Source organism: Elephas maximus, chromosome X (genome assembly GCF_024166365.1).
Source record: "Elephas maximus indicus isolate mEleMax1 chromosome X, mEleMax1 primary haplotype, whole genome shotgun sequence".
Lineage (NCBI taxonomy): Eukaryota > Metazoa > Chordata > Mammalia > Proboscidea > Elephantidae > Elephas > Elephas maximus.
Genome location: NC_064846.1, coordinates 28,902,249 through 28,927,066, shown reverse-complemented (window position 1 = coordinate 28,927,066; position 24,818 = coordinate 28,902,249). Strand labels below are relative to the sequence as shown.

At 38.0% G+C, this 24,818-nt stretch overlaps 1 pseudogene; it reads right to left on the bottom strand.

Moving 5' to 3' along the window:
- Positions 1-7,220: 7,220 nt before the first annotated feature.
- LOC126068669 (60S ribosomal protein L31-like) lies at positions 7,221-7,753 on the bottom strand (annotated as a pseudogene).
- Positions 7,754-24,818: the final 17,065 nt, after the last annotated feature.

The window sequence follows — 24,818 nt, the reverse complement described above, 5'->3', positions numbered from 1 at the left end:
TATTGTGAAGCCACTATATCTTTCCTTGACTCTCTACCTCCAGTCTTCTTTTATGGAGAGAAAAATTGAGTCTTAGCTTTTTAATCCATTGTTATTGCTTTTTTTTTTTCAAACAGCTAAACCAAAACCTAATTCACTTGGGTATATGCATGACAAAGTTACTGCCTTACTGGATCTTACAATGTAGTTGGGGAGGTAATTAAGTAAACAATCACAATTAAGCCATAGCAAAATCTAGCCACCTAGTAAGTCCTTAATAAATAATTTTGAACAAATAAATGACTATTTTAAAAATGTCATTGGATATGTCCCAGTGAAGAACTAAAAAAACAACAGTTTAATATGGGAATGCATAACAGAAGCAATCATGTTAAAAGGCTAACATACAAGAATGAGTAGAAGGGTAAGGAATGAGAAGGAGAGGGAATATTCCAGGAACTCTTACAGGTTTCTTCTTCCTCTGATAATCTATGAGCCTATATAATAATCTAAGAAAATTATACATGAAATCATTCAGAATGGAGGTATAGATTTATCAGTTTAACTTTACAGTCTTATTGAGTGATGAAAATTCGTAGCGACCATCATTTTTGTCAGACTGAAAGACATCGTGGGTGACTTACTGAATTTTTCACTCTTATCTAGATATTTTGGTGTCATATACTCGCTTAAGCAGAAAATTGAATGCTCTTCCCACAATCCCCTCCCCCTTCCCTGGTAAATCCCACGAAGAAATGCTTGTGATTCAGGCAGACAGTTTAATTAGCACATGGCTAAAAAACGTGATAATCGTTAACAAGATTCTCTTCCTCTTCAAAATGTAAGCGGGATATATTAGGAGAGTTCTACATATGGATTTCAAAAGTAATTTGTCAGTGGGGAAACTGTCAATTATTTCTGACGGAAGTTGACTAAGCAATTGATATTAAACCTACACAGACATTTTCCCCAATTAATACCTACTGTTTTTGTTTTTTGGCCTGGAAGCACCGTACAGCTCTAGGAGTTGACTTCACTGTAGTCTTACACACCTTTAAATATCTTAACCAGGTCTTCTATCATAATGGGGGGAGGGGTGTCAGCTGACATCCTTCTTCATGCTGTAATTGTCATCAAATCTTGAAAATGAAATTCAGAATAAATTAAGGACTTGGCTAAAACCTATTCAGAGAAACTGGTAATCAATAGTTAGGCTATTACCTCACCCAAACTTCTGGGAAGTATTTACATAACTTCATTTGGGTTTTCTTCAGAGTTTCTTTTCTATACCAACTCAAACAGAATTATTCATGACAAAAAGTAGAATTTGTAGAGGAAATCAGATTAGAATATGCTTTACAAGAATTAAAGCTAGATTTTCTAACTATGTCTTTATGCCAGGTTTTATTAATAAGGAAAGGGAATAATGCTTACTATTTATGGTTGTCAATTTTTCAACACATGTATCACAAGCATTATTTTTCAGATTAAAAAAAAACTATGTATTGAATGCCTTCTGTGTACCAGATATTGTGCTATTTTGAAAAGGCAGTTAAAGCCATGATCCTCATGTAACTTACAGATTGAGGACATGTTGTGTAAATTATAATAAATACAACATAGTATATAAATACTATAGCAACATGCCTAAGAGAGGTACCTAGTCTAGAGTGGAGACAATCATGAATAACTACTGGAGGACGTGATGTCTATCCTGGAAATTGAGGTGCGATTAACAAAGATCGAATTGAACAAAGATTCAATTCAACTCAAATAAAATGGGAATAATACACACACACAGACACATACACGTATACAGTTAGTGTGATGTTGTTGTTAGTTGCTGTCTAGTCAATCGGCTCTGGCTCACGGCAACCTTATGTATAACAGAACAAAACCCACACAATAATACTGATCATTTGTTACAGCAGCAATAGAAAATTAATATACAAGTGGGTTGGACTTTTCTATACTGCTGACTCAATTTTAAATGCAGCCGTGCTTTGTCCAGTGTAGCAAATAGAGGAAGAGTTACACATCTGAGTTTTAAGTGTCAACCCCTATCTCAAAGTCCAGTTCTACATTTTTTCATCTCGTATCAAGGTCTTCCTTCCAACTCCATTGCTACTGCCCTATATCTGGCTTTCATTATGTATTGTAGAATATTAATCAGTCACCTGCCTGTAATTTGACATCACTCCACTCTCTTCGTTCTGCCCTAAATGGTGACTAATTTAAACCTAATCAATAAATCAATAGTACTTAAAAATTATTCAATGGCTCCACACTTGCTACAAGATATAAACAAAGTCCTTCATGATATAGCCTTGCAACTTTAACATTATCTCCCACAAATTTCTCCCTGCTTTCTCCCCTCTGCTCCAACCATCACAAACTTGATGCTCTTTAAATGAACCATCCCCCTCCTTGCTTCCATGCACTTGGGTCATGTGTCTTCCTCATTGTCATGGATTGAATTGAGTCCCTCCAAAAAATATGTGTCAACTTGGTTAGGCCATGATTCCCAGTATTGTGTGATTGTCCTCCATTTTGTGATTGTAATTTTATGTTGAGAGGATTAGGGTGGGATTGTAACATCACCCTTACTCAGGTCACCTCCCTGATCCAAGGTGAAGGGAGTTTCCCTGGGGTGTGGCCTACACCACGTTTTATCTCTCAAGCAAGCAGAGACCTCATACCACCAAGAAAGCAGCACCAGGAACAGAGCACATCCTTTGGACACAGGGTCCCTACACCTGAGAAGCTCCTCGACTGGGGGAAGATTGAGGACAATGACTTTCCTCCAGAGCTGAGAGAGAGAGAAAGACTTCCCCTGGAGCTGACACCTTGAATTTGGACCTTTAGCCAAATTCTCTGTGTTAAAGCCATCCACTTGTGGTATTTCTGTCATGGCAGCAGTAGATAACTAAGACACTCAGCCTCAATGTATCTGGCTAACTGATAATCATTTTCAACATAGTAAAACATTTGCTCTTTCTTATTCTCCCATTTTACAGTGTACGTACCTATATTATTACACATATCAGAATAAATTATTGTATACATGCATGTCGCCATCTTTTGGGTGGTAAGCTCCTCTATAGCATGCACTCTTTGTCATTTATTTTTTATTTCCTGTTTCTATCATAGTGCCTAACATATAATGTTTAATAAACACTTCTATAATTATTGAACAAATGAAAGAAACGTAATGTTTTTCCTTAGCCCTGTCCTCAGGGAGAATATTTTATTCTGCGGAGTTATAATATGCAAATGGCTGTATTGGATAAAGTTTGAAGAATATGTTCTTTTCTTTCTTTAAACTATCTGCAGGTGGCGGATATTAGATTGCCAACTATTTAGTAGTGTCAGGTGCAGAGATGATTTCTGTCGTGCAGCTGGGTCATTTTCCTGAGGAGGGAGTTACAGCAATATTCTTTCTGGCTATTTCAGGTAGCAATGATGTGAAAAATATCTCTGAGCACTCTAATGGTACTTAATTTATATTAAATCATCATCATCATCATCTCTGGGATGCTCTGAGATTGCGAAGTAGGCTGAGCGGGAATCAGTTGGTCCTGCATACTAATTATATTTTAGAGCTTGGTACAAAAGGACTGTTAAGGCTCTTTGGATTGGGAAATTGCAAATAGTGCATAGAGCCTTCATGAGCCATTTTCTTTGTGACCGTTTTCTCATTAAAATGGGAGAATGCTAATGCAATGAGCAATTTAATTTAAGGAACAGCACTCACAATATTTCATTTACTACTCACAATGCTCTTGCACCTTAACATATTTAAAATGTTGTTGGAAAAATTCTAGCACAGTAAACAATTGATGCAAATCAGCCAAATATATAAGACTTTTTTTTTTTTTACTTAAGATGCTCTGTTAATTAACTGTGAGAACAATTTTCCTTTTAATTTGCCAAGAAATTCCCTTGTGACCTCCATGCTCTTGATCAAAGATAAGGTAGATGGATGAGTTAAGAACAAGGTGACCCTCTTTTCTTCTCTGTATTTTAATCAGTATACACATATCTTACTTCATGGGAAACCATCAAATAAACCTCATTACTTATTGTCTCTCACTGCTATTCTTCCTATTCTAGTTAAATGAATTGCAAGCACTCAGAGGAAGATCTAAAAAAAATGTATATTATGTATTTGTTTCTAAGGCAATATTCCAGGTCACTCCTTGAACTCTCTATAGAAGATACTTAATAATAATAAGTTATTATTAAGATGTATTTAATGATGTTCTACACCAGCAACTCTGTTTCGGGAGAGGACAGAGTCACATTTATAGCTCTTAAAACAGTCTAAGTTTTTTTTTTTAAATGGTGGCAGAATCCCATGACTTTGCTGCTGCTGAGGCAGCAGAATTAAGTTTGTTGAATTCAATCATAATCAGACTTAGCAGGGTCAGGAAAAAAGAAAATTGTTAGAGTCTGCTCTTCCTTAGCTAGATAGTAGGGTGAAATATCTAAGCAAGAAGACATTCATAATCTATGCCAACTTCAAATACCAAGGTTTTCACATATGGATTGAGAGGTAATCCCAGGTTTGGAGGCATGCTCCACGAAGTCAGTAGCATCTGAGTCTACTGTTTTGGTTGCGGCATTTTCCTGTCATGTGTGTTTATGGATTGGGGCCCATCCTAAGGGGACTGACTGGGCTCCTTGTAAATTGGTCCGTCCCCTCTTTTATTACCAGTTTTAAAGGTATCTACACTTTACTGACAATAATTGCAGCTTTCAAATTACAAATAAATGAAATGCCAAACTAGAGAGCAAATGAAAAGATAACAATGGCGTACAACATGTTTCCTTTTCTAATTAAGTCAGAATTAATATATTTTGACAGACTCTCTTTTGCACTCAACCATTTCAGAATTGATATTCAAATGGTGCATTTTCATTTCCAGGATCATGGGGAAAATTTACACCGACCTATTCTTTAATGACCATATGTCTTGCTAGAACTAGAACTTTAGTCAATTATTGGGTTGAGATCCACACGGCCAGAAAGGTCTCTTACAAGAATCTTCTCTAGTTTAAAAAATATCCAATGTCCTTTTCTATTAAAGTCTAAAATATCTTGCTCCATTAGCAAACTTTCTTTTCTCAATTTTATATTTTTCAACTTGTGCGGCAATTCTTTCTGATTGAAACCGAAGGTCTCATTCACTTATTTATACGTTCATTCTGGTCATTAAACAGACAATTGAGTCCCTACAATAAGCTGTGGTACAGGTACCGTACTAACTTCTGGAAAAATAAAGATTAATTAGGATCTGTGGTGGTACAGTGGTTAAGAGCTAAAGCTGGTAACCAAAAGGTCAGCAGTTTGAATCCACCAGCCGCTCTTTGGAAACCCTGTGGGGCAGTTCTACTCCATCCTATAGGGTTGCTATGAGTCAGAATTGACTTGTCGGCAACAGGTATAACCTAAAAGAGCTCACAGTGAAATAAAGAAGACAGGCACATAAACAGATCATTTTTATTCATTCTACTAAAGGAAAAGGTTAAAAAAAGTGGAGTGCTAAAAATACTGAGGATGTGCCCAAAGAACATCATAAATCCCCAAGTTCTTGACTGCCTTTATAACATCACTCCTGTGTTAAACTGCAGAAAAGAATAAAGATCAGTTCAGTAGCAACCCTAGAGCCTTCATCTAATTTATAAATATGACAATGTTTGTATAGTCTCCTGCCTTCCCCCTGAATAATATTTCTATTAATATCTTATATTGGCTATTTAAATTCCACTAATTTTTTTGTTCTTACTTGAAAAATATTTTTACACTGACTTGCACATTCATTAAAACAGTTTCACAATTTTCTTTCCTGGGTAGTCTCATTCACATCAAAGTTGTGAGCCACTACCAGATTTGAATTTCCCTCTTTCATTTGTTTAGCTTCAATCTTATGACTACAGTTTTCTCTTCATCTACATCAACCACAAGCAACTGATATACTGAGTTGCATTTATTGTCACTTAATCATTTTATTAGTACAATTGCTAATGAAATATTGAACAAAACAAACAAATAGAAAAAAACTAAATTAAGCTCAGTAATTGGCCAGGTGACCGGTTTCCACCAACAGCCACCCAGAGAAATTGCAAATTGCGGTTTACTCATAGATCTTCAAAACCTCAAAATCTAAAGCCAGAAATGACATTAGGTGAATATTCTTGTTAAAACACAGGTTCTAGGTTCAGAACATCCTGGAATTAAATCCTGACTTTGAAGTCATTAGCCGCGTAACCTTATGCATGTTCCTTAAGTTTTCTGATTCTGAGGTTCTTCCCTGGTAAAATAAAGAGGATAATATCCACCAAAAAGACTTGTTTCAACCATTTAATCCAAACGTTTTTTGTAAAGCGTTTAGCACGTAGCACAATGACTAGCGTATAATACGCCCTCAATAAATGATGCTGCAGTTTGGCAATTTCTTGTAAAGCATTTAGATATTTAACCAAGGGAGGCAAAAACATATCCATGAACAAAATTATGTACAGAAAATGTTTGAAGCAGCTTTATTTATAATATCTCAGATCTAAAAACAATCCAAATATACATCAACAGGTGAATGGATAAACCAATTGTGTTATTTCCATACAATGGAATACTTCTCAGCAATAAAAGAGAACTTTTGATACACACAACAATATGGAGGAATTAATAAAACATTATATACCCTTCACTGCTTACTAGAACCATATTAAACTCAGGTTTACAAGCAGATAACTGTTAATAGCTCCCAACTCAATCCATTCAACCTTTTTCTTAGTACTTAAGCATACCGAATATACGCATACGGTTTTAGTAGTATGATGCAACTTCTCCAACGTTCCACTTGTTAAAGGTGAGAATTGTGTCCCTCAATTTGTATTCTGAGTCTCATACCTTCCCTCCAGATACCTGGCTGTTTTGATTACTGGCTCCATTTCCTTTAACTTCTACTACTTTATCTACTGCCTCTTTACACGATCAACAGTTAAGCATGCTATGTCTCTCACACCTTGAATACAATCAAGCTAACAAAATGTTTTCATCAATTCCACGTTTCTGCTTAACTACAGTCTTAATTTTTCCACACCTTCACAAACTTCTGAAATGAACCGCTTTTTAAAGAGCCTTCTTCAATTTACTAGAATCTGCCTTCAAGGCCCACTACCTTCTAAGACCACAAGTGTCCTCCATATAACTAAGCCCAATGGACATTTTTCAGTTTTTACCTTCCTTCATGACAGCATTTGAAATTCTTAAAGACACTATCTTTGGGAAAAAATGCTTTGGTTTTCTTGACTTGCATTATACTACACTCTCCTTGTTTTCCTCTTATGTTTCTGTAGCCTCTCTTTTGTAGTTTTATTACTTCATTTGAGAATCCTCTGTTAGTTTTCATCCATATCGACTGTAGGTTTTTGAAAGTGCTGACAGGTACATAGGTAATCAATATATGGAGCTTACTTGGTGAATCTTCATCCTTATTACATTTTCTAGACAACTGTACATGGATACGATATAGGACATTCCTTATTTCTTTGGCCCAGACATCTTTTTGATTCCTGGTGTTAATGTACACATCAGTGTTCCCATCTCCATCATGGCAAATTTCTGGATCTCCGTGAGTGCCCAAGGGGCATGCTTCTTGAAGCCCACTCCATGGATGTGCTTGTGAATATTGACAGTGCATTCTTTGGTCACAATTTTGTTCATAGCAGAATGACCCTTCTTGTCACCACCCTTCTTTGTGGGAGCCATTGTGCTGGGATCGGGTTGGAAAGGAAGGCTGTATCCTGACTCTTGTTAGTTTCTACTCTTCAAACATCTCTTAAATGTTGGTTTTCTTTAAGAATCTGACCTATACTTTCTTATCATTATATAAAACCTCTCCAAAAGACTCAATCCTGTAGAAAGGATGTGATGGAGGCAGCTGATCTCCTTTAACTTCACAAGGGGGAATGAGAATCAAGATCAGCCCAAGGCTGATTCCTATGAGGTGGAGATCAAATATATTTCCAACCTTTTTACCAATTCTGACACTAGCCCTCCCTCCCAGGACACTCTCTACTTCTCTGCCAGGTTCGATAATTTGTTGCAATGGCCACACAGAACTCACAGACCACATTCACAGTTATGGGGTTTATTAGGGAAGAAACAGGTTACAATTTAGGATACAGATCTTCGATCAGAACAGCCTCTTCTCAGCCGTGCCCACAGGCAGGCCTCACTCTGGCCCTTGGCACCTTAGTCCAGACTCTGCCCTTCTCCAGCAAGTACTACAAAGCTCTTTAGCTCTGCCAATATATGCCTGGAAGCACCCCAATCTACCAGTAAGCCTCCGCCTGCAGGTGTTCAGTTCTCTTGCTCTGTGGGTCTGCAAGCCTAGCCCCACCAAAAAGTGCCTGGAGGCACTCCACTCCACCATGAACCTTCCTGCCCAAAGGTGCTCAGCTCTCTTGCTCTGTGGGTTGGTGAGCCTAACCCTGTCAAGTGCCCAGAGGCACACCACTTCGCCAGCAAGCATCTGCCCAAAGGTGCTCAACTTTTTTGCTTCTTGAGCCAGGAAGCTCGCTGCACTGTCTCTTGCCAGTCTCCTGGTTCTGCTGCCTCTGCTGTCCCCACTTCTCTGCCACTGCTTCTCACCATCTTGCCATCTCTAGTGTTACAGCTGTCTCTCTCTGTTCCCTGGGTCTGGGAGGGATCAGTGCAGGGATCCAGGGTCCAAAGGACATGCTCCACTACCGTCTCTTCTTATTGATGGTCATCAGGTCCCCCTTTCCACCTCTGGGATGACTCATTTTAAGCCTAGCAGGATGGCAAAACTGACCAATTCCCTTGTTAGGGTTCCATACACCTTATTTGCATAGTCCCACCCCCACAAGCATGCCATGCACCTTAATTGCATTATTAGCAAGCTGTCCAATCCCTTTGGTGGTCCACAAGCACCTTATTTGCATAATCCCACCTAGTAATCTGGTGGGAATTACAAGACCATAGAGAGAAAGGCCATATAAAAGTGATCCATCACACCACAAATGCATTCTAATGCCTTAAATATGCCTATAATTTTCAAATGCGTATCTGTAGCCCAACCATACCTATTTATCCTATCGATTTCTGTAGCAGATGATTTGAGTACACTGCCCATATCAGTTCAGCACATATTTTTGTGTGTGCTGGCAGAACCTTCTACAGCCAATACCTGAAACACTTTGCCTAAGAGCATTTTTGGCTGCTTAGAACTCTCTTCACATCTATGTAGTTGTTGTTAGGAGCCCTCAAGTCAGTTCCAAGTCATAGCAACCCTATATACAACAGGACAAAATACTGCCCAGTCCTGTGCCATCCCCACAATCGCTGCTATGCTTGAGCCCATTGTTGCAGCCGCTGTGTCAATCTATCTCTTGGTGGGTTTTCCTCTTCTTTGCTGACCCTCTACTTTTTTTGGTTTTCTACTCTACCAAGCATGATGTCCTTCTCCATGGACTGGTCCCTCCCAATAACATGTCCAAAGTACGGGACATGAAGTCTTGTCAACGTCGCTTACAAGAAGCATTCTGGCTGTACTTCTTCCAAGATAGATTTGTTCATTCTTTTGGCGGTCCACGGTATAATCAATATTCTTCACCAACACCACAATTCAAAGGCATCAATTCTTCTTCAGTCTTCTTTATTCGTTGTCCAGGTTTCACGTGCGTATGAGGCAATTGAAAATACCATGGTGGTCAGGAGCACCTTAGTCCTCAAAGTGACTTCTTTGCTTTTTAACCCTTGAAGTGGTCTTTTGAAGCAGATTTGCGCAACGCAATACACCATTTGATTTCTTGACTGCTGCGTCCATGAGCAATGATTGTGGATTCAAGCAAAATGAAATCTTTGACAACATCAATATTTTCGCCATTTATTACGATACTGCTTATTGGTCCAGTTGTGAGGATTTTTGTTTTCTTTATGTTGAGGTGTAATCCATATCGAAGGCTGTACCTTTGATCTTCATCAGCAAGTGCTTCAAGTCCTCTTTGCTTTGCTTTTAGCAAGCAAAGTTGTGTCATCTACATATCACAGGTCGTAAATGAGTCTTCTCCAATCCTAATGCCACATTCTTCTTCCTGTAGGCCAGCTTCTCAGATTATTTGCTCAGCATACAGGTTGAATAAGTATGTTGAAAGGATACAACCCTGATGCCATCTTTTCTGATTTTAAACAACTCCGCATTCCTATCTATAGTGTATGCCAATAATACTATGTAATAAACACTCCAAAAAAGCAGCCCTCATTCAATGATTAGGAGAAACATTCTGAATGAATAACCCAACTATCTCACCCTGTGGGTATATATTCAAAACACATTTGCAAAGTTCTAAAGTAGGACTGACCTACAGTTGTTGACAGAATAAACTTCTTTGACAACACACATTTTGTTGGCTTGCCTCCATTACATGCCTCTCTAAAATAGCTAAAATTAAAAAGAATTATAATACCAAGTGTAGGAAGAACGTGGAGCAAGTAAAACTCTCACACATTGCTGGTGGGAGTGAAAAATGATACCACCACTTTAAGAAAAAACTTGATAGATTTTATCCTCTGTTATTTCATTGTGGGGAAGGAAATATATGTCCACAAAAGACATGCACATGAATGTTAATAGAAACTTTATTCATAATTCTCAAAAACTGGAAGCATCCAAAATATCCATCAATCAGAGTATTTTATAATTAAATTGAGATATATTTATACAAGAACTACTCAGCAATAAAAAGAATAAATTAATAATATACACAATAAAGGATGACTCTCCAAAAATTATGCTGAGAAAAAAAGAATGAGATACAAAAGAGAATTTGCTGTATGATTCTATTAACAAGAAATTTTAGAGCCAGCAAAACTTATGCATTTTAATATAAAGCAGATCATTTATTACCTGAGGTGGGTGGTTGAAAGAGTGGGAATGGACAGCAAAGGGACATTACAGAACTTTCTGGGGTGATACAAATTATATTTTGACAGGGATAGTGGCTACATGGATGCATACAGTTGTCAAAACTCTATGAACTGTATACTTAATGGTGATATATTTTGTTTTATGTAAATTTTACCTCAATGAATAGGACAAAAATAAGGATTATAAAATATGTAATAGAGATTTCAGTTGCCAAAGGCATTGAAAATTAGGTATTCTGAATATCTTTATCAATAAAACAACATGTAATATATTGGATATATATTTAAAATCATATTTAACTGAATTATTAAGCTGTCAAAAAAGTACGGAATCTGTACAGGTCTGAAATGGAATGTAAAAGAATCCCAAGATCGACTTTTGTTTATTGACTTGAAATTTCTGTTTTGAAGATACATAGAACATGGGAGAATGGAAAGGAATTTTGAATACTTTAGCATATTCAAATTGGGAAATGTAGTAGGTGTCTTCTGCATGAAGGTTGGCCTCCAAAGCTCATATTAACGGCTACCATGAATACTCTCTATATAGATCAGGAAAGCAAAGAAACGTATCTATCTTGATGATGCAGTGATGAGGTGAAAAAATATCAACTGAGAACTCAGAACTTTAGCCCAAACCTCTGACAAGCAGCCTCTAAGATAATTCCAGAGTATTCCCACATTCTGCTGTCAATGGCCTTGTGTAATCGCCTCCCTTGCAGAACTTACTTCTAATCAATAGAACATGCAATGTTGACAGGGTGTCATTAGATTAAAATTACTTGCAGATTAAAGTAATTTAAAATATTAGATTAAGTTAAGTAAATTGTGCTTATACTGGCTGAGATAAAGCAAGCTGCCACGTTGGAGGGGTTGACTTAAAAAGGAACTGAGGGAGGCCTCTGACTAACAACCAGGGAGGAACTAGAGCAATCAGTCCAACAGTCCTTGAGGAACTAAATCAACAACCACGTGAATGAGCTTGGAAGTGGATCCGTCCATAGGAGTGCCTTCAGATGAGACTGCAAGGCCTAGCTGACACCTTGATTGCAGCCTTGCGAGAGACCTCGAAGCAAACGACCCAGCTAAGCTTTTCCTGGATTCCTTACCCACAGAATCTGTGAGATAATAAATGTATGCTTTCAGCCACTGAATTTTGGGATAGTTTGTTATGAAGCAAGAGATAACTAATACAAGGCCACATGGAAGTATGCGATCTGAATTCACATTGTTTTGTCTTACAAAACTTAGAGAATATAATCTAAAGAAATCTAAATTTGGTACTGACACAAGGAAATGGCAGAAATAAAAGCAAATCTCCTCTAGAGGTTAACTATAAACCAAAAAAAAAAAAAACCCACTGCCGTCGAGTTGATTCCGACTCATAGCAACCCTATAGAACAGAGTAAAACTGCCACATAGAGCTTCCAAGGAGCGCCTGGCTGATTCCAACTGCTGACCTCTTGGTTAGCAGCCATAGCACTTAACCACTATGCCACCAGGGTTTCCATATTAACTACCCATTGTTTTATTTGTTTTCATCAAAAATTAGTCTACATTTTTAATCTTTGTAAAGAAAAATGTTTTCATTTTATAAAAAAAAGAAAAAATCTTTTTTTTATTTTATTTTTATAGGTACTCTTTATTGATTATTTACAGTAGATACTCAGAACATAGAGAACAAATATGTTAATAAATTTAATAACACATATACAATAGAATGTTTATCTAGAAAAATTCAACTAACTAAAACTGATTAAAACCAAAACCAAATCTGCTGCCGTCGAGTTGATTCCGACTCATAGTGACCCTATAGGACAGAGTATAACTGCCCCATATGGTTTCCAAGGAGCGCCTGGTGGATTCGAACTGCTGACCTTTTGGCTAGCAGCCATAGCTCTTAACCACTAGCTACCGGGGTTTCCAAAACTGATTAAATAAGCGTAAATCAAGGTATGGTTGAGGGAACTCCTACAAGAATGATCTTCCTTCAGTTTACAACTTTATGCTATGGACAAAATAACAAAAAAAAGGGCAAAAACAAATGTATTTTAAGGCACTAGTGAACGAAGAGAAGCAGGACAATTCTGAAAGAAAGTTCATACTTGAATGAAGGTAACTGACTGGTCATCGTGGTGTAACAGAAACTAGATTTAGCATCCATACCAAAACAACTAAACAGCGAAGCTGGACTATATGAAGAAGGATGTGGCAACAGTATTGCTGGAAGACTTGTTCACAACCTGCAATATGCAGATGACACAACCTTGCTTGCTGAAAGTGAATAGGATTTGAAACACGTATTGATGAAGGTCAAAGACTACAGACTTCAATATGGATTAGACCTCAACATAAAGAAAACAAAAATTATCACAACTAGTCCGATAAGCAACATTGTGATAAACAGAGAAAAGACTGAAATTATCAAGGATTTGATTTTTCTTGGATCCACGATCATTGCCCATGGAAGCAGCAGTCAAGAAATCAAACGACATTAGGCAAATCTGCTGCTAAAGACTTCCTTGAAGTGTTCAAAAGCAAATATGTCACTTTGAGGAGCCCTGGTGGCGTAGTGTTTAACCATTTGGCTGCTAACCGAGAGGTCAGCAGTTCAAATCAGCCAGCTACTCCTTGGAAACCTTATGGGGCCGTTCTACTCTGTCCTATAGGGTCACTGAGTCAGAATCAACTCGGCGACAATGTTTTTTTTTTTTTTTTTTTTTTGCGGTCCAGAAGAATGAGCAAATCTGTCTTGGAAGAAATACAGCCAGAGTGCTGCTTATAAGTGAGGATGGTGAGACTTTGTCTTACATACTTTGGACTTGTTATCAGGAGAGACCAGTCCCTGGAGGAGGATATCATGCTTGGTAATGTAGAGGGTCAGAGAAAAAGAAGAAGACCCTTAACAAGGTGGATTGACACAATGGCTGCAACAATGGGCCCAAACATAGCAACGATTATGAAGATGGTGCAGACCACGCAGTGTTTTGCTCTGTTGTACATAGGGGTCGCTATGAGTCAGAATTTACTCTACTTGATGGCAACTAACAACAACATCAAAATAACAAAAAAAATGGACAAAATATATGAAACAAGTTTTTAAGACATTGAATATCAGGCAATACAGGGTAGTGATATGTACAAAGTGAATCCTACATTTGCCTTAGCTTATTGGAGAGAGTTTTCAGCCCACACCTTAGGGAGTGGGAACACAGGACAAGCCCAACGAAACCCCTGAGTTGAGGAGATGAAGCTGAGTGTGACATAGGGGAGAGAAAGGGAGCTAGAATATTCAGGACAGAGTATGACAGAAGAGAGAAGACCACAGAGAAAGAATTCCAGATATCTACAAAGGGTCTCCTTCAATTATTCAAATGAGCATTCATGAGCACAGGCTTGTGAGAAAATAATGCCAGGCCAGGTATGAACCACAGAAAGGGATTAGCAGAAACAGTGTTCAGTAATCACACAGAGCTACCAATAATGTGTCTTCCCATCAGATACACTGGAAAGCTTCAGAGTTCACAGGGAATTGGGTAGCATATAGAGAATGGTCTTACCTCAGTATGGGGGAATAACTAGCCTGGACTAAACCTTCCGTGGTCCTTCATAGCAAATATTAAAAACAAGCCCCGAAAGATAAAACTGTTTTTAAGTAACTTAACTACATCTCAGGTGAAGGTTATGAATAGTTAGAGTGAAACAAAAATTTCTAAAACCAACAAGGTAAAAACTCCAATGCTTGGCATCTAATCAAAAAACATTAGATATGCAAAGAAGGATGAAGAAAAAATCCAAATGAAAACAATAATCAAAGAAGCCAATCCAGAAATGACGAAGTGTGTACAATTAGCAGTGAAGGACATTAAAAGTTTTCATAACTGTATTTCACCCTTAAAAAGCTAGAGATACAGAAGATATAAGAAGACAAAAATCAAATTTATAGACATGAAAACTACAATATGTTTTCTGAAACATAAACTGAATGGGACTAAGGGTATAACAGACACTGCAAAAGGAAAGAGTAGTGTAATGCAATACAAACGATAAAAATTACATTAAAAAACAAAATAGAGAGGCAGGGCCAAGATAGCAGAATAGAAAGATGTTTCCAGCCATCCCTCTTACAACAAAGACCCAAAAAAAAAGTGAAATTATTATATTTATGACACTTTTTAGGAGCCCTGAACATCAAAGGCAAAGTTAGAAAACAGACTGAGTAGCAGGCAGAGAGACAGACCGTTCAGAAGCAGAGAGAAGTTGCCAGACCTGAATTGCCAGGAGCCCTCAGGCACCATTCCCAGAAGCGGCTGCAGTGGGCTAGTGGTAGCAATTGGCCGCAGTATTCTCAGTATTCTGCACAGCCTACTTATACCTTCGGAACCAGAGAAGAATGGAGCTATTGGCAAAAGCTAAGTACTTACATATATTTTACCACATCCCCCACACCCAGCTGGATTCAGTGGTTATTGATTTCCCTGGGCCTGAGATAGGCCCATCTGAGCGCCCTGAGCCATGCTCCCGGACATGAAAAAGGAATAAATTTACAACAGGGGGAAAAGATAATTTGCCAGCTCCACTAATCTGGGGAGCTCAGGACAGAAGCAGCTCCTGTGCAGGCATAAATGGTCTATGGACTTTGAATACCTTTCCCCCGTGCACGGACCTGTGTGGGCCTATTCCAAGAGAATAGGCCCTTGCTGCCAGACTACAAGTGTTTCAGCTGTGCGGTGGAGAGGTGGGTGTTTGATATTTGACATGGCTTTGCCTATTAAACAGGGTTCTCACCTGCTCACATAAGTGACTCTCTACTCAGGTCACCCAGCCACCTACAACAGGGGTTCAAGGATAACTGATACCTCCCAGTCTTTACAACCAAAAGTATTGGGTGCCCATGGTCCATCTGCAGAATCCACCCACCTGTATGCTCTGGGGAACAGGGACATGCTTTCCTCAGAAACACACAGGGAATGGTTCTCAGCCCCCTGCTTTGTTCAGACCGTGACCCCCTGTTGTGGCCACATACCAGTACCTACAGCAAACACCCTTGCCCCTCTGAGACTGTAGGACAGAGCCTGTACCACACACTAGATGACCAGCTACCTGGACACCTGAGCTGAATCCACACAAGAGAAGTGAATGGACTCATAAGCTCATATACCTGATAACAGCTCTAGCCATGTGGTGACAGGACGTCAGAGACCCAAAGGTGAAAATAATCAAGCTAGCTTACTCAAACAACACATTTGGGCATGTCAAAAAAAAAAAAAAAAAAAAGCAAGAAACTAGGGTACAGCAAGCAAACATAAAATAAATTAATACAACAACTTATAGATGGCTCAGAGACAACAGTCAATATCAAACCACATAAAGAAACAGACCATGATCGCTTCAACAATCTCTCAAAACAAAGAATCAAAGGATATTCTGGGTGAAGGTGCATTCCTGGAATTATCGGAAGCAGAATTCAAAAGGTTAATATACAAAATTCTTCAAGACATAAGGAAGGAGATCATGCAATATGGAGAAAAAGCCCAGGAACACACGGATAGAACAGCTGAAGAAATTAGAAAGGTTCTTCAAGAACATAATGAAAAATTTAATAAGCTGCAAGAATCCATAGAGAGACAGCAATCAGAAATTCAGAAGATTAACAATAAAATTACGGAATTAGACAACTCAATAGGAAGTCAGAGGAGCAGAATCGAGCAAGTGGAAGGCAGAATTGGTGACCTTGAACATAAACCACTTGACACTAATATATTTGAAGAAAAATCAGATAAAAGAATTTAAAAAAAATGAAGAAACCTTAAGAATCATGTGGGACTCTGTCAAGAGAAATAACCTACAAGTGATTGGAGTACCAGAACAGGGAGGGACAACAGAAAATACAGAGAAAATTGTTGAAGATTTGTTGGCAGAAAACTTCCCTGATAACGTGAAAGATGAGAAGATATCAATATCCAAAATGCTCATCAGACTTCACATCAGGCAGATTTTAAAAGAAAGTCACCAAGACATAATCAAACTTATCAAAAGCAAAGATAAAGAGAGAATTTTAAGAGCAGCTAGGGATAAACGAAAAGTCACCAACAAAGGAGAGTCAATAAGAATAAGCTCAGACTACTCGGCAGAAACCATGTGGGCAAGAAGGCAATGGGCTGACTTATATAAAGCATTGAAGGAAAAAAATTTCCAGCCAAGAATCCTATATCCAGCAAAACCATCTCTCAAATATGATGGTGAAATTAGGACATTTCCAGATAAACAGTAGTTTAGGGATTTTGTAAAAACCAAACCAAAACTACAAAAATACTAAAGGGAATTCTTAGGTTAGAAAATCAATAATATCAGCTATCAATCTAAGAGTAGAACACTGGACAGGGCAATCAGATGTCAATCCAGACAGGTAAATCACAAAAATGAATCAAGATAAAAAAAATGCTCAAAACAGAGAAACAGCGATGTCATTATGTAAAAGAAGGACACATTAAAATAATAAAGAAGGATTAATAAATGTAGTCATAGATCTTTCATATGGAGAGGAAGGCAAGATGATATAAAGAAATAAAAGATGGGTTTACATTCAGAAAAAAAGGGGTAAATACTAAGGTAACCACAAAGGAGACTAACAATCCTACTCATCAAAATAAAATACTAGAAAAAAATAGAGACTCAGCAGAAAAAAATCAACAACAACAAATAAGAGGAAAAGACAATATATAAAGATAAACCGATCAGCACAAAAAATTAAATGGGAAAAAAAAACTGTGAAGAAAACACACAAAAAAGACATCAAAATAAAAGCACTAAAATCATACCTATCCATAATCACGCTAAATATTAACAGACTCAAGGCACCTATAAAGAGACAGAGAGTGGCAGAATGGATAAAGAAACATGATGTATCTATGCGCTGCTTACAAGAGACATGCCTTAGACTTAGAGACACAAACAAACTAAATCTTAAAGGTTGGAAAAAAATAAATCAAGCAAACAATAATCAAAAAAGAGCAGGAGTTGCAATATTTATTTCTGACAAAATAGACTTCAAAGTTAAATCCACCACAAAGGATAAGGAAGGACACTATATATTGACTAAAGGGACAATATACCAGGAGGATATAACCATATTAAATATCTATGCAACAAATGACAGGGCCTCAATATATATAAAAAGAACTCTAACAACATTGAAAAGTGAGATAGGCAGCTCCACAATTATAGTAGGAGTCTTCAACATACTACTTTCGGTGAAGGACAGGACATCCAGAAAGAAGCTCAATAAAGACATGGAAGACCTAAATACCACAATCAACAAACTCATCCTTATATACAGAACACTCCACCCAACAGCAGCCAAGTATACTTTCTTTTCTAGACACATGGGACATTCTCTGGAACAGACCACGTATTAGGTCATAAAGCAAGACTTAGCAGAATCCAAAACATTGAAATATTACAAAGCATCTTCTCTGACCATAAGGCCATAAAAGTAGAGATCAATAACAGGAAAAGCAGGGAAAAGAAATCAAACACTTGGGAACTGAAAAGTACCCTGCTCCAAAAAGACTACATTATAGAAGACATTAAGGATGGAATAAAGAAATTCATAGAATCCAATGAGAATGAAACTTTGGTACACAGCTAAAGCAGTGCTCAGAGGTCAATTTATGTCAATAAATGCATACATACAAAAAGAAGAAAGGGCCAAAATCAAAGAATTATCCCTACAATTTGAACAAATACAAAGAGAGCAACAAAAGAAAACTTCAGGTACTAAAAGAAAGGAAATAATAAAAATTAGAGCAGAACTAAATGAAATATACAACAGAAAAACAATTGAAAGAGTTAACAAGATCAAAAGCTGGTTCTCTGAAAAAATTAACAAAATTTATAAACCTTTGGCCAAGCTGACAAAAGAAAAACAGGAAAGGAAGCAAATAACCCGAATAAGAAATGAGATGGGTGATATTGCAACAGACACAACTGAAATTAAAAGAATCATATCAGATTGCTATGAAAAATTGTACTCTAACAAATTTGAAAACCTAGAAGAAATGGATGAATTCCTAGAAGAGCACTACCTACCTAAACTAACATAAACAGAGATAGAACAACTAAATAGATCCATAACAAAAGAAGAGATTGAAAAGGTAATCAAACCCCCCCCCCCAAAAAAAAAGGCCTGGCCCGGATGGCTTCACTGCAGAGTTCTACCAAACTTTCAGAGAAGAGTTAACACCACTACTACTAAAGGTATTTCAGGGCGTAGAAAAGGATGGAACACTCCCGAACTCATTCTATGAAGCCAGCATATCCCTGATACCAAAACCAGGTAAAGACACCACAAAAAGAAAATTACAGACCTATATCCCTTATGGAAACTCTGGTGGTGTACTGGTTACGTGCCATGGCTGCTAACCAAAGGATAGGCAGTTCTAATCCACCTGGTGCTCCTTGGAAACTCTATAGGGCAGTTCTCCTCTGCCCTATAGGGTCACTATCAGTTGGAATCAACTAGATGGCATCAGGTTTTTTTCGTTTTATATCCCTTATGAACTTAGAGGCAAAAATCCTCAACAATGTTCTAGCCAATAGAATTCAACAACATATCAAAAAAATAATTCACCATGACCAAGTGGGATTCACACCAGGTATGCAGCGATGGTTCAACATTAGAAAAACAATCAATGGAACCTACCATATAAATAAAACCAAAAACAAGAACCACATGATTTTATCAATCAATGCAGAAAAGGCATTTGACAAAGTTCAACACCCATTCATGATAAAAACGCTCAGCAAAGTAGGAATAGAAGGAAAATTCCTCAACATAATAAAGGCTGTTTATACAAAGCCAACAGCCAACATCATCCTAAATGGAGAGAGCCTGAAAGCATTCCCCTTGAGATCGGGAACCAGACAAGGATGCCTTTTATCACCACTCTTACTCAACACTGTGCTGGAGGTCCTAGCCAGAGCAATTAGGCTAGATAAAGAAATAAAGGGCATCCGGATTGGTAAGGAAGAAATAAAAGCATCTCTATTTGGAGATGGCATGATCTCATACACAGAAAACCCTAAGAAGTCCTCCAGAAAACTACTGAAACTAATAGAAGAGTTCAGCAGATTATCAGGATACAAGATAAACATACATAAATCATTTGGATTCCTCTACACCAACAAAAAGAACATTGAAGAGGAAATCACCAAATCGATACCATTTACAGTAGCCCCCAAGAAGATAAAACACTTCAGAATAAATCATAAAAAGGAACATAAAAGACCTAGACAAAAAAAACTAAAAGACACTACTGCAAGAAACAAAAAGAGACCTACATAAGTGGAAAAACATACCTTGCTCATGCATAGGAAGACTTAACATTGTAAAAATGTCTATTCTACCGAAAGCCATCTACAGATACAATGCAATTGCAATCCAAATTCGGACACTTTTTAATGAGATGGAGAAACAAATCACCAATTTCATATGGAAGGGAAAGAGGCACTGGATGAGTAAAGCATTATTGAAAAAGAAGAACAAAGTGGGAGGCCTCACTCTACCTGATTTTAGAACCTATTATACCACCACAGTAGTCAAAACAGCCTGGTACTGGTACAACAACAGATACATAGACCAATGGAACAGAATTGAGAATCCAGACATAAATCCATCCACATATAAGCAACTGATATTTGTCAAAGTCCCCAAAGTCAGTAAAATGGGGAAAAGATAGTCTTTTTTTAACAAATAGTGCTGGCAGAATTGGATATCCATCTGCAAAAAAAAAATAAAACAAGAACCATACCTCACACCATGCACAAAAATGAACTCAAAATGGATCAAAGGCCTAAATATAAAATCTAAAATGATACAGATCATGGAAGAAAAAATAGGGACAACACTAGGAGCCCTAATACATGGCATAAACAGTATACAAAACATTACTAACAATGCAGAAGAGAAACTAGATAACTGGGAGCTCCTAAAAATCAAACACCTATGCTCATCCAAAGACTCACCAAAAGAGTAAAAAGATTATGTACAGACTGGGAAAAAGTTTTTAGCTATGACATTTCCGATGAGAGCCTGATCTCTAAAATCTACATGATACTGCAAAAACTCAACTACAAAAAGACAAATAACCCAATTAAAAATGGGAAAAAGATATGAACAGACACTTCAATAAAGAAGACATTCAGGTAGCTAACAGATACATGAGGAAATGCTCAGGATCATTAGCATTAGCTATTAGAGAAATGCAAATCAAAACTACAATGAGATTTCACCTCACTCCAACAAGGCTAGTATTAATCCAGTCACAAAACAATAAATGTTGGAGAGGCTGTGGAGAGATTGGAACACTTCTACACTGCTGGTGGGAATGTAAAATGGTACAACCACTTTGGAAATTGATCTGGTGCTTCCTTAAAAAGCTAGAAATACAACTACCATATGGTCCAGCAATCCCACACCTTGGAATATATCCTAGAGAAATAAGAGCCTTTACATGAACAGATATATGCACACCCATGCTCATTGCAGCACTGTTTACTATAGTAACAAGATGGAAGCAACCAAGGTGCCCATCGAATGAATGCATAAATCAATTATGGTATATTCCCACAATGGAATACTACACATCGATAAAGAACAATGGTGAATCCGTGAAACATTTCATAACGTGGAGGAATCTGGGAAGCATTACACTGAGTGAAATTAGCCAGTTTGAAAAGGATAAATATTGTATTAGACCACTATTATAAGAACTCGAGAAACACTTTAAACAGAGAAGAGAATATTCTTTGATGGTTATGAGAAGAGGGAGGGAGGTAGGGAAGGAGAGGGGTTTTCATTAATTAGATAGTAGATAAGAACTATTTTAGGTGAAGGGAAAGACAATACACAATACACAATACAGGCGACGTCAGCACAACTGGACAAAACTAAAAGCAAAGAATTTTCCTGAACAAATTGAATGCTTTGAAGGCCAGCGTAGCAGGGGCAAGAGTTTGGGGCCATGGTTTCGGGGACATCTAAGTCAATTGGCATAATAAAATCTATTAAGAAAATATTCTGCATCCCACTTTGGAGTGTGGCATCTGGGGTCTTAAATACTAGCAAGTGGGAATCTAAGCTGCATCAATTGGTCTCAACCCACCTGGAGCAAAGGAGAGTGAAAAACACCAAGGACTCAGGGTAATTATGAGCCCAAGAGACAGAAAGGGCCACATAAACCAGAGACTACATCAGCCTGAGACCAGAAGAACTAGATGGTGCCCAGCTACAACCGATGACTGCCCTGACAGGGAACATAACAGCAAACCCCTAAGGAAGCAGGAGAGCGGTGGGATGCAGACCCCAAATTCTCGTAAAAAGACCAGATTTATTGGTCTGACTGAGACTAGGATGACCCCAGAGGTCATGGTCCCCAGACCTTCTGTTAGCCAAAGACAGGAACCATTCCTAAAACTAACTCTTCAGATAGAGATTGGACTAGACTATGAGATAGACAATGGTATCGGTGAAGAATGAGCTTCTTGGATCAAGTAGACACGTGAGACTATGTTGGCATCTCCTGTTTGAAGGGGAGATAAGAGGGAAGAGAGCATCAGAAGTTGGTTGATTGGACATGAAACGAGAGAGTGGAGGGAAGGCGTGTTCTGTCTCATTAGGGGAAGAACGGTTAGAAGTATATAGTAAGGTGTTTATAAATTTTTGTATGAGAGTCTGACTTGATTTGTCACGTTTCACTTAACACACAATAAAAATTTTTAAAAAAGACAAAATAAAACTAAACCAGAAAATGAACAGGTAATTGGCTGTGGGACAATTTTAAACAGCCAGTGATACGTGTAATTGGAGTCACTGAAGAAAGGATAGAGATGGAAGTCCTCCAAAAATGTTGAAGAAGTAACCTATGAAAATTTTCCAAATTTGATGAAATTTTTGAACCCACAGAGCCAAACAGCTCTATGAACACCATAAACAAGAAACATAAAGAAAACTACACCAAGGCACATTCTAACTGAATTGGTTAAAACCAGAGATAAACAGTAAGGCTTAATGCATTCAGTGAAAAAAGAAACAAAGAATGACAGCAAGTTTCTCATCAGAAACAATGTGAGAAGACAATGAAGCAACATTAAAAAATAAATAAGACAAAAAAAGTACCAATTTAGAATTCTGCACCCAAAGAAAATACTTTTCCAAGACAAAGTAAAAACAAAGCACTGTTCAGACTTTCAAAAGTTGAAAGCAGTCATCACCTGCAGAACCACACTATAAGAAATAATGGAGGAGATTTTTCAAACAGAAGGACATAATACAAGATGGAAATCTGGATCTACTCAAAGAAGTAAAGCACACTGGAAATGGTAAGGAAACTCTAGTGGTGTAATGGTTAAGAGATATGGCTGCTAACGAAAATTCTGGCAGTTCAAATTCACCAGGCACTCTTTGGAAACCCTATGGGTCAGTTCTACTCTGTCCTATACAGTCACTATGAGTTGGAATTCACTTGACAGCAATGGGTTTCTTTATGGAAATGGTAAATGCATAGTATTTATTTTTTTCATTACTTAGATTTCTTTAAAATGTGAATGTTTAAACCAAAATAACAGCAATATAGTGTGGAACATATATCATAAAGAAAAATTGATGATAATAGCTACACAAAGGTTGCAATGACAAAAATGGAAGTATACACTGTGTTTCTTATACTATTCATGAAGTGATTATACTAACATTTGAGGTAGATACTAATCAGTTAAAGATGTACAATATAGACTCTAAAGAAACACCTAAAATGAAAAAAAAAATACTGTTTTAGCTAATGAGCCAGCAAAGAGATTAAATTTAATTATTAAAAACATTCATTTAATCCAAAAGAAGGCATAACAAAATGGAAATTAAGAACATAAACAGACAGTACAAACAGAAAATTGCCATTAGAGGAGACATGGCCAAGAAGACAGAGTACTCAGAAGCTTCCTGTGGTCACTCTTACAACAAAGGCCTGAAAAAAACAGGTGAATTGATTATATATGACAATCTAGGAGCCCTGAACATCAAAGGCAAAGTCGAGGAATCAGACTGAGCTGCAGGAGGAGGGAGAGATGGTTCAGAAGCAGCAAGCAGTTGCCAGACCTGACCCGGCAGGAACCGGCACCCTGCAGGCTGGATTGGCTGGCATGTGTGTTGAGGCAAACAGTGGGGCTCAGTATGCGTTTTCCACATCAGGAGAAAACAAGGAATGGAAAGTCTACTCAAACCTCAAGAACCACTGGAAAGCAATGGTCAATCAGCAAAAGATAAGTACACGTGTCTAACCTACTGTGAGGATCAAAAAACACCACATTTGGGAGGAACCTCCCTCCCATTTACTTACCTCCTCCCTGCTCTGCACTGTGGCCTGGGCCTACTTCAGCAATTGCCACATCCCTGGCTGGAACGAGAACTTGCCTCGTGTTCTGAGCCATTTCTCCAGCTTTGGAGAGAGAACAAATTAACAAACAGGAAAAAATAATCTGCTCGCTCCCCAAAGCCAGGAACTCAGGGCAGGCACAGCCCCTTTGCCTAGGCATAGGCATAAAGGGTCCATGCACTCTGAATGCCTTTAAACCCTGCATAGATCTGTGTGGGCCCATTTCAGTGGCATAGGCCTTCATTACCACAGTACAATAGGGTACATACCTGAAGCCTATTTTCAACTGTACCAGCTATAAGGTGGGATAGCAGATTTGTGACATTTGACACCCCTCTGTCCAGTAAGCAGGGTCCTCACCTACCCACATCACAGGCCTGGGGACTGCTGGCTCCACCCACACAACCTAGCCACCCAAGACAAGTGTCCAAGAATAAATGGTGCCTCCCAGT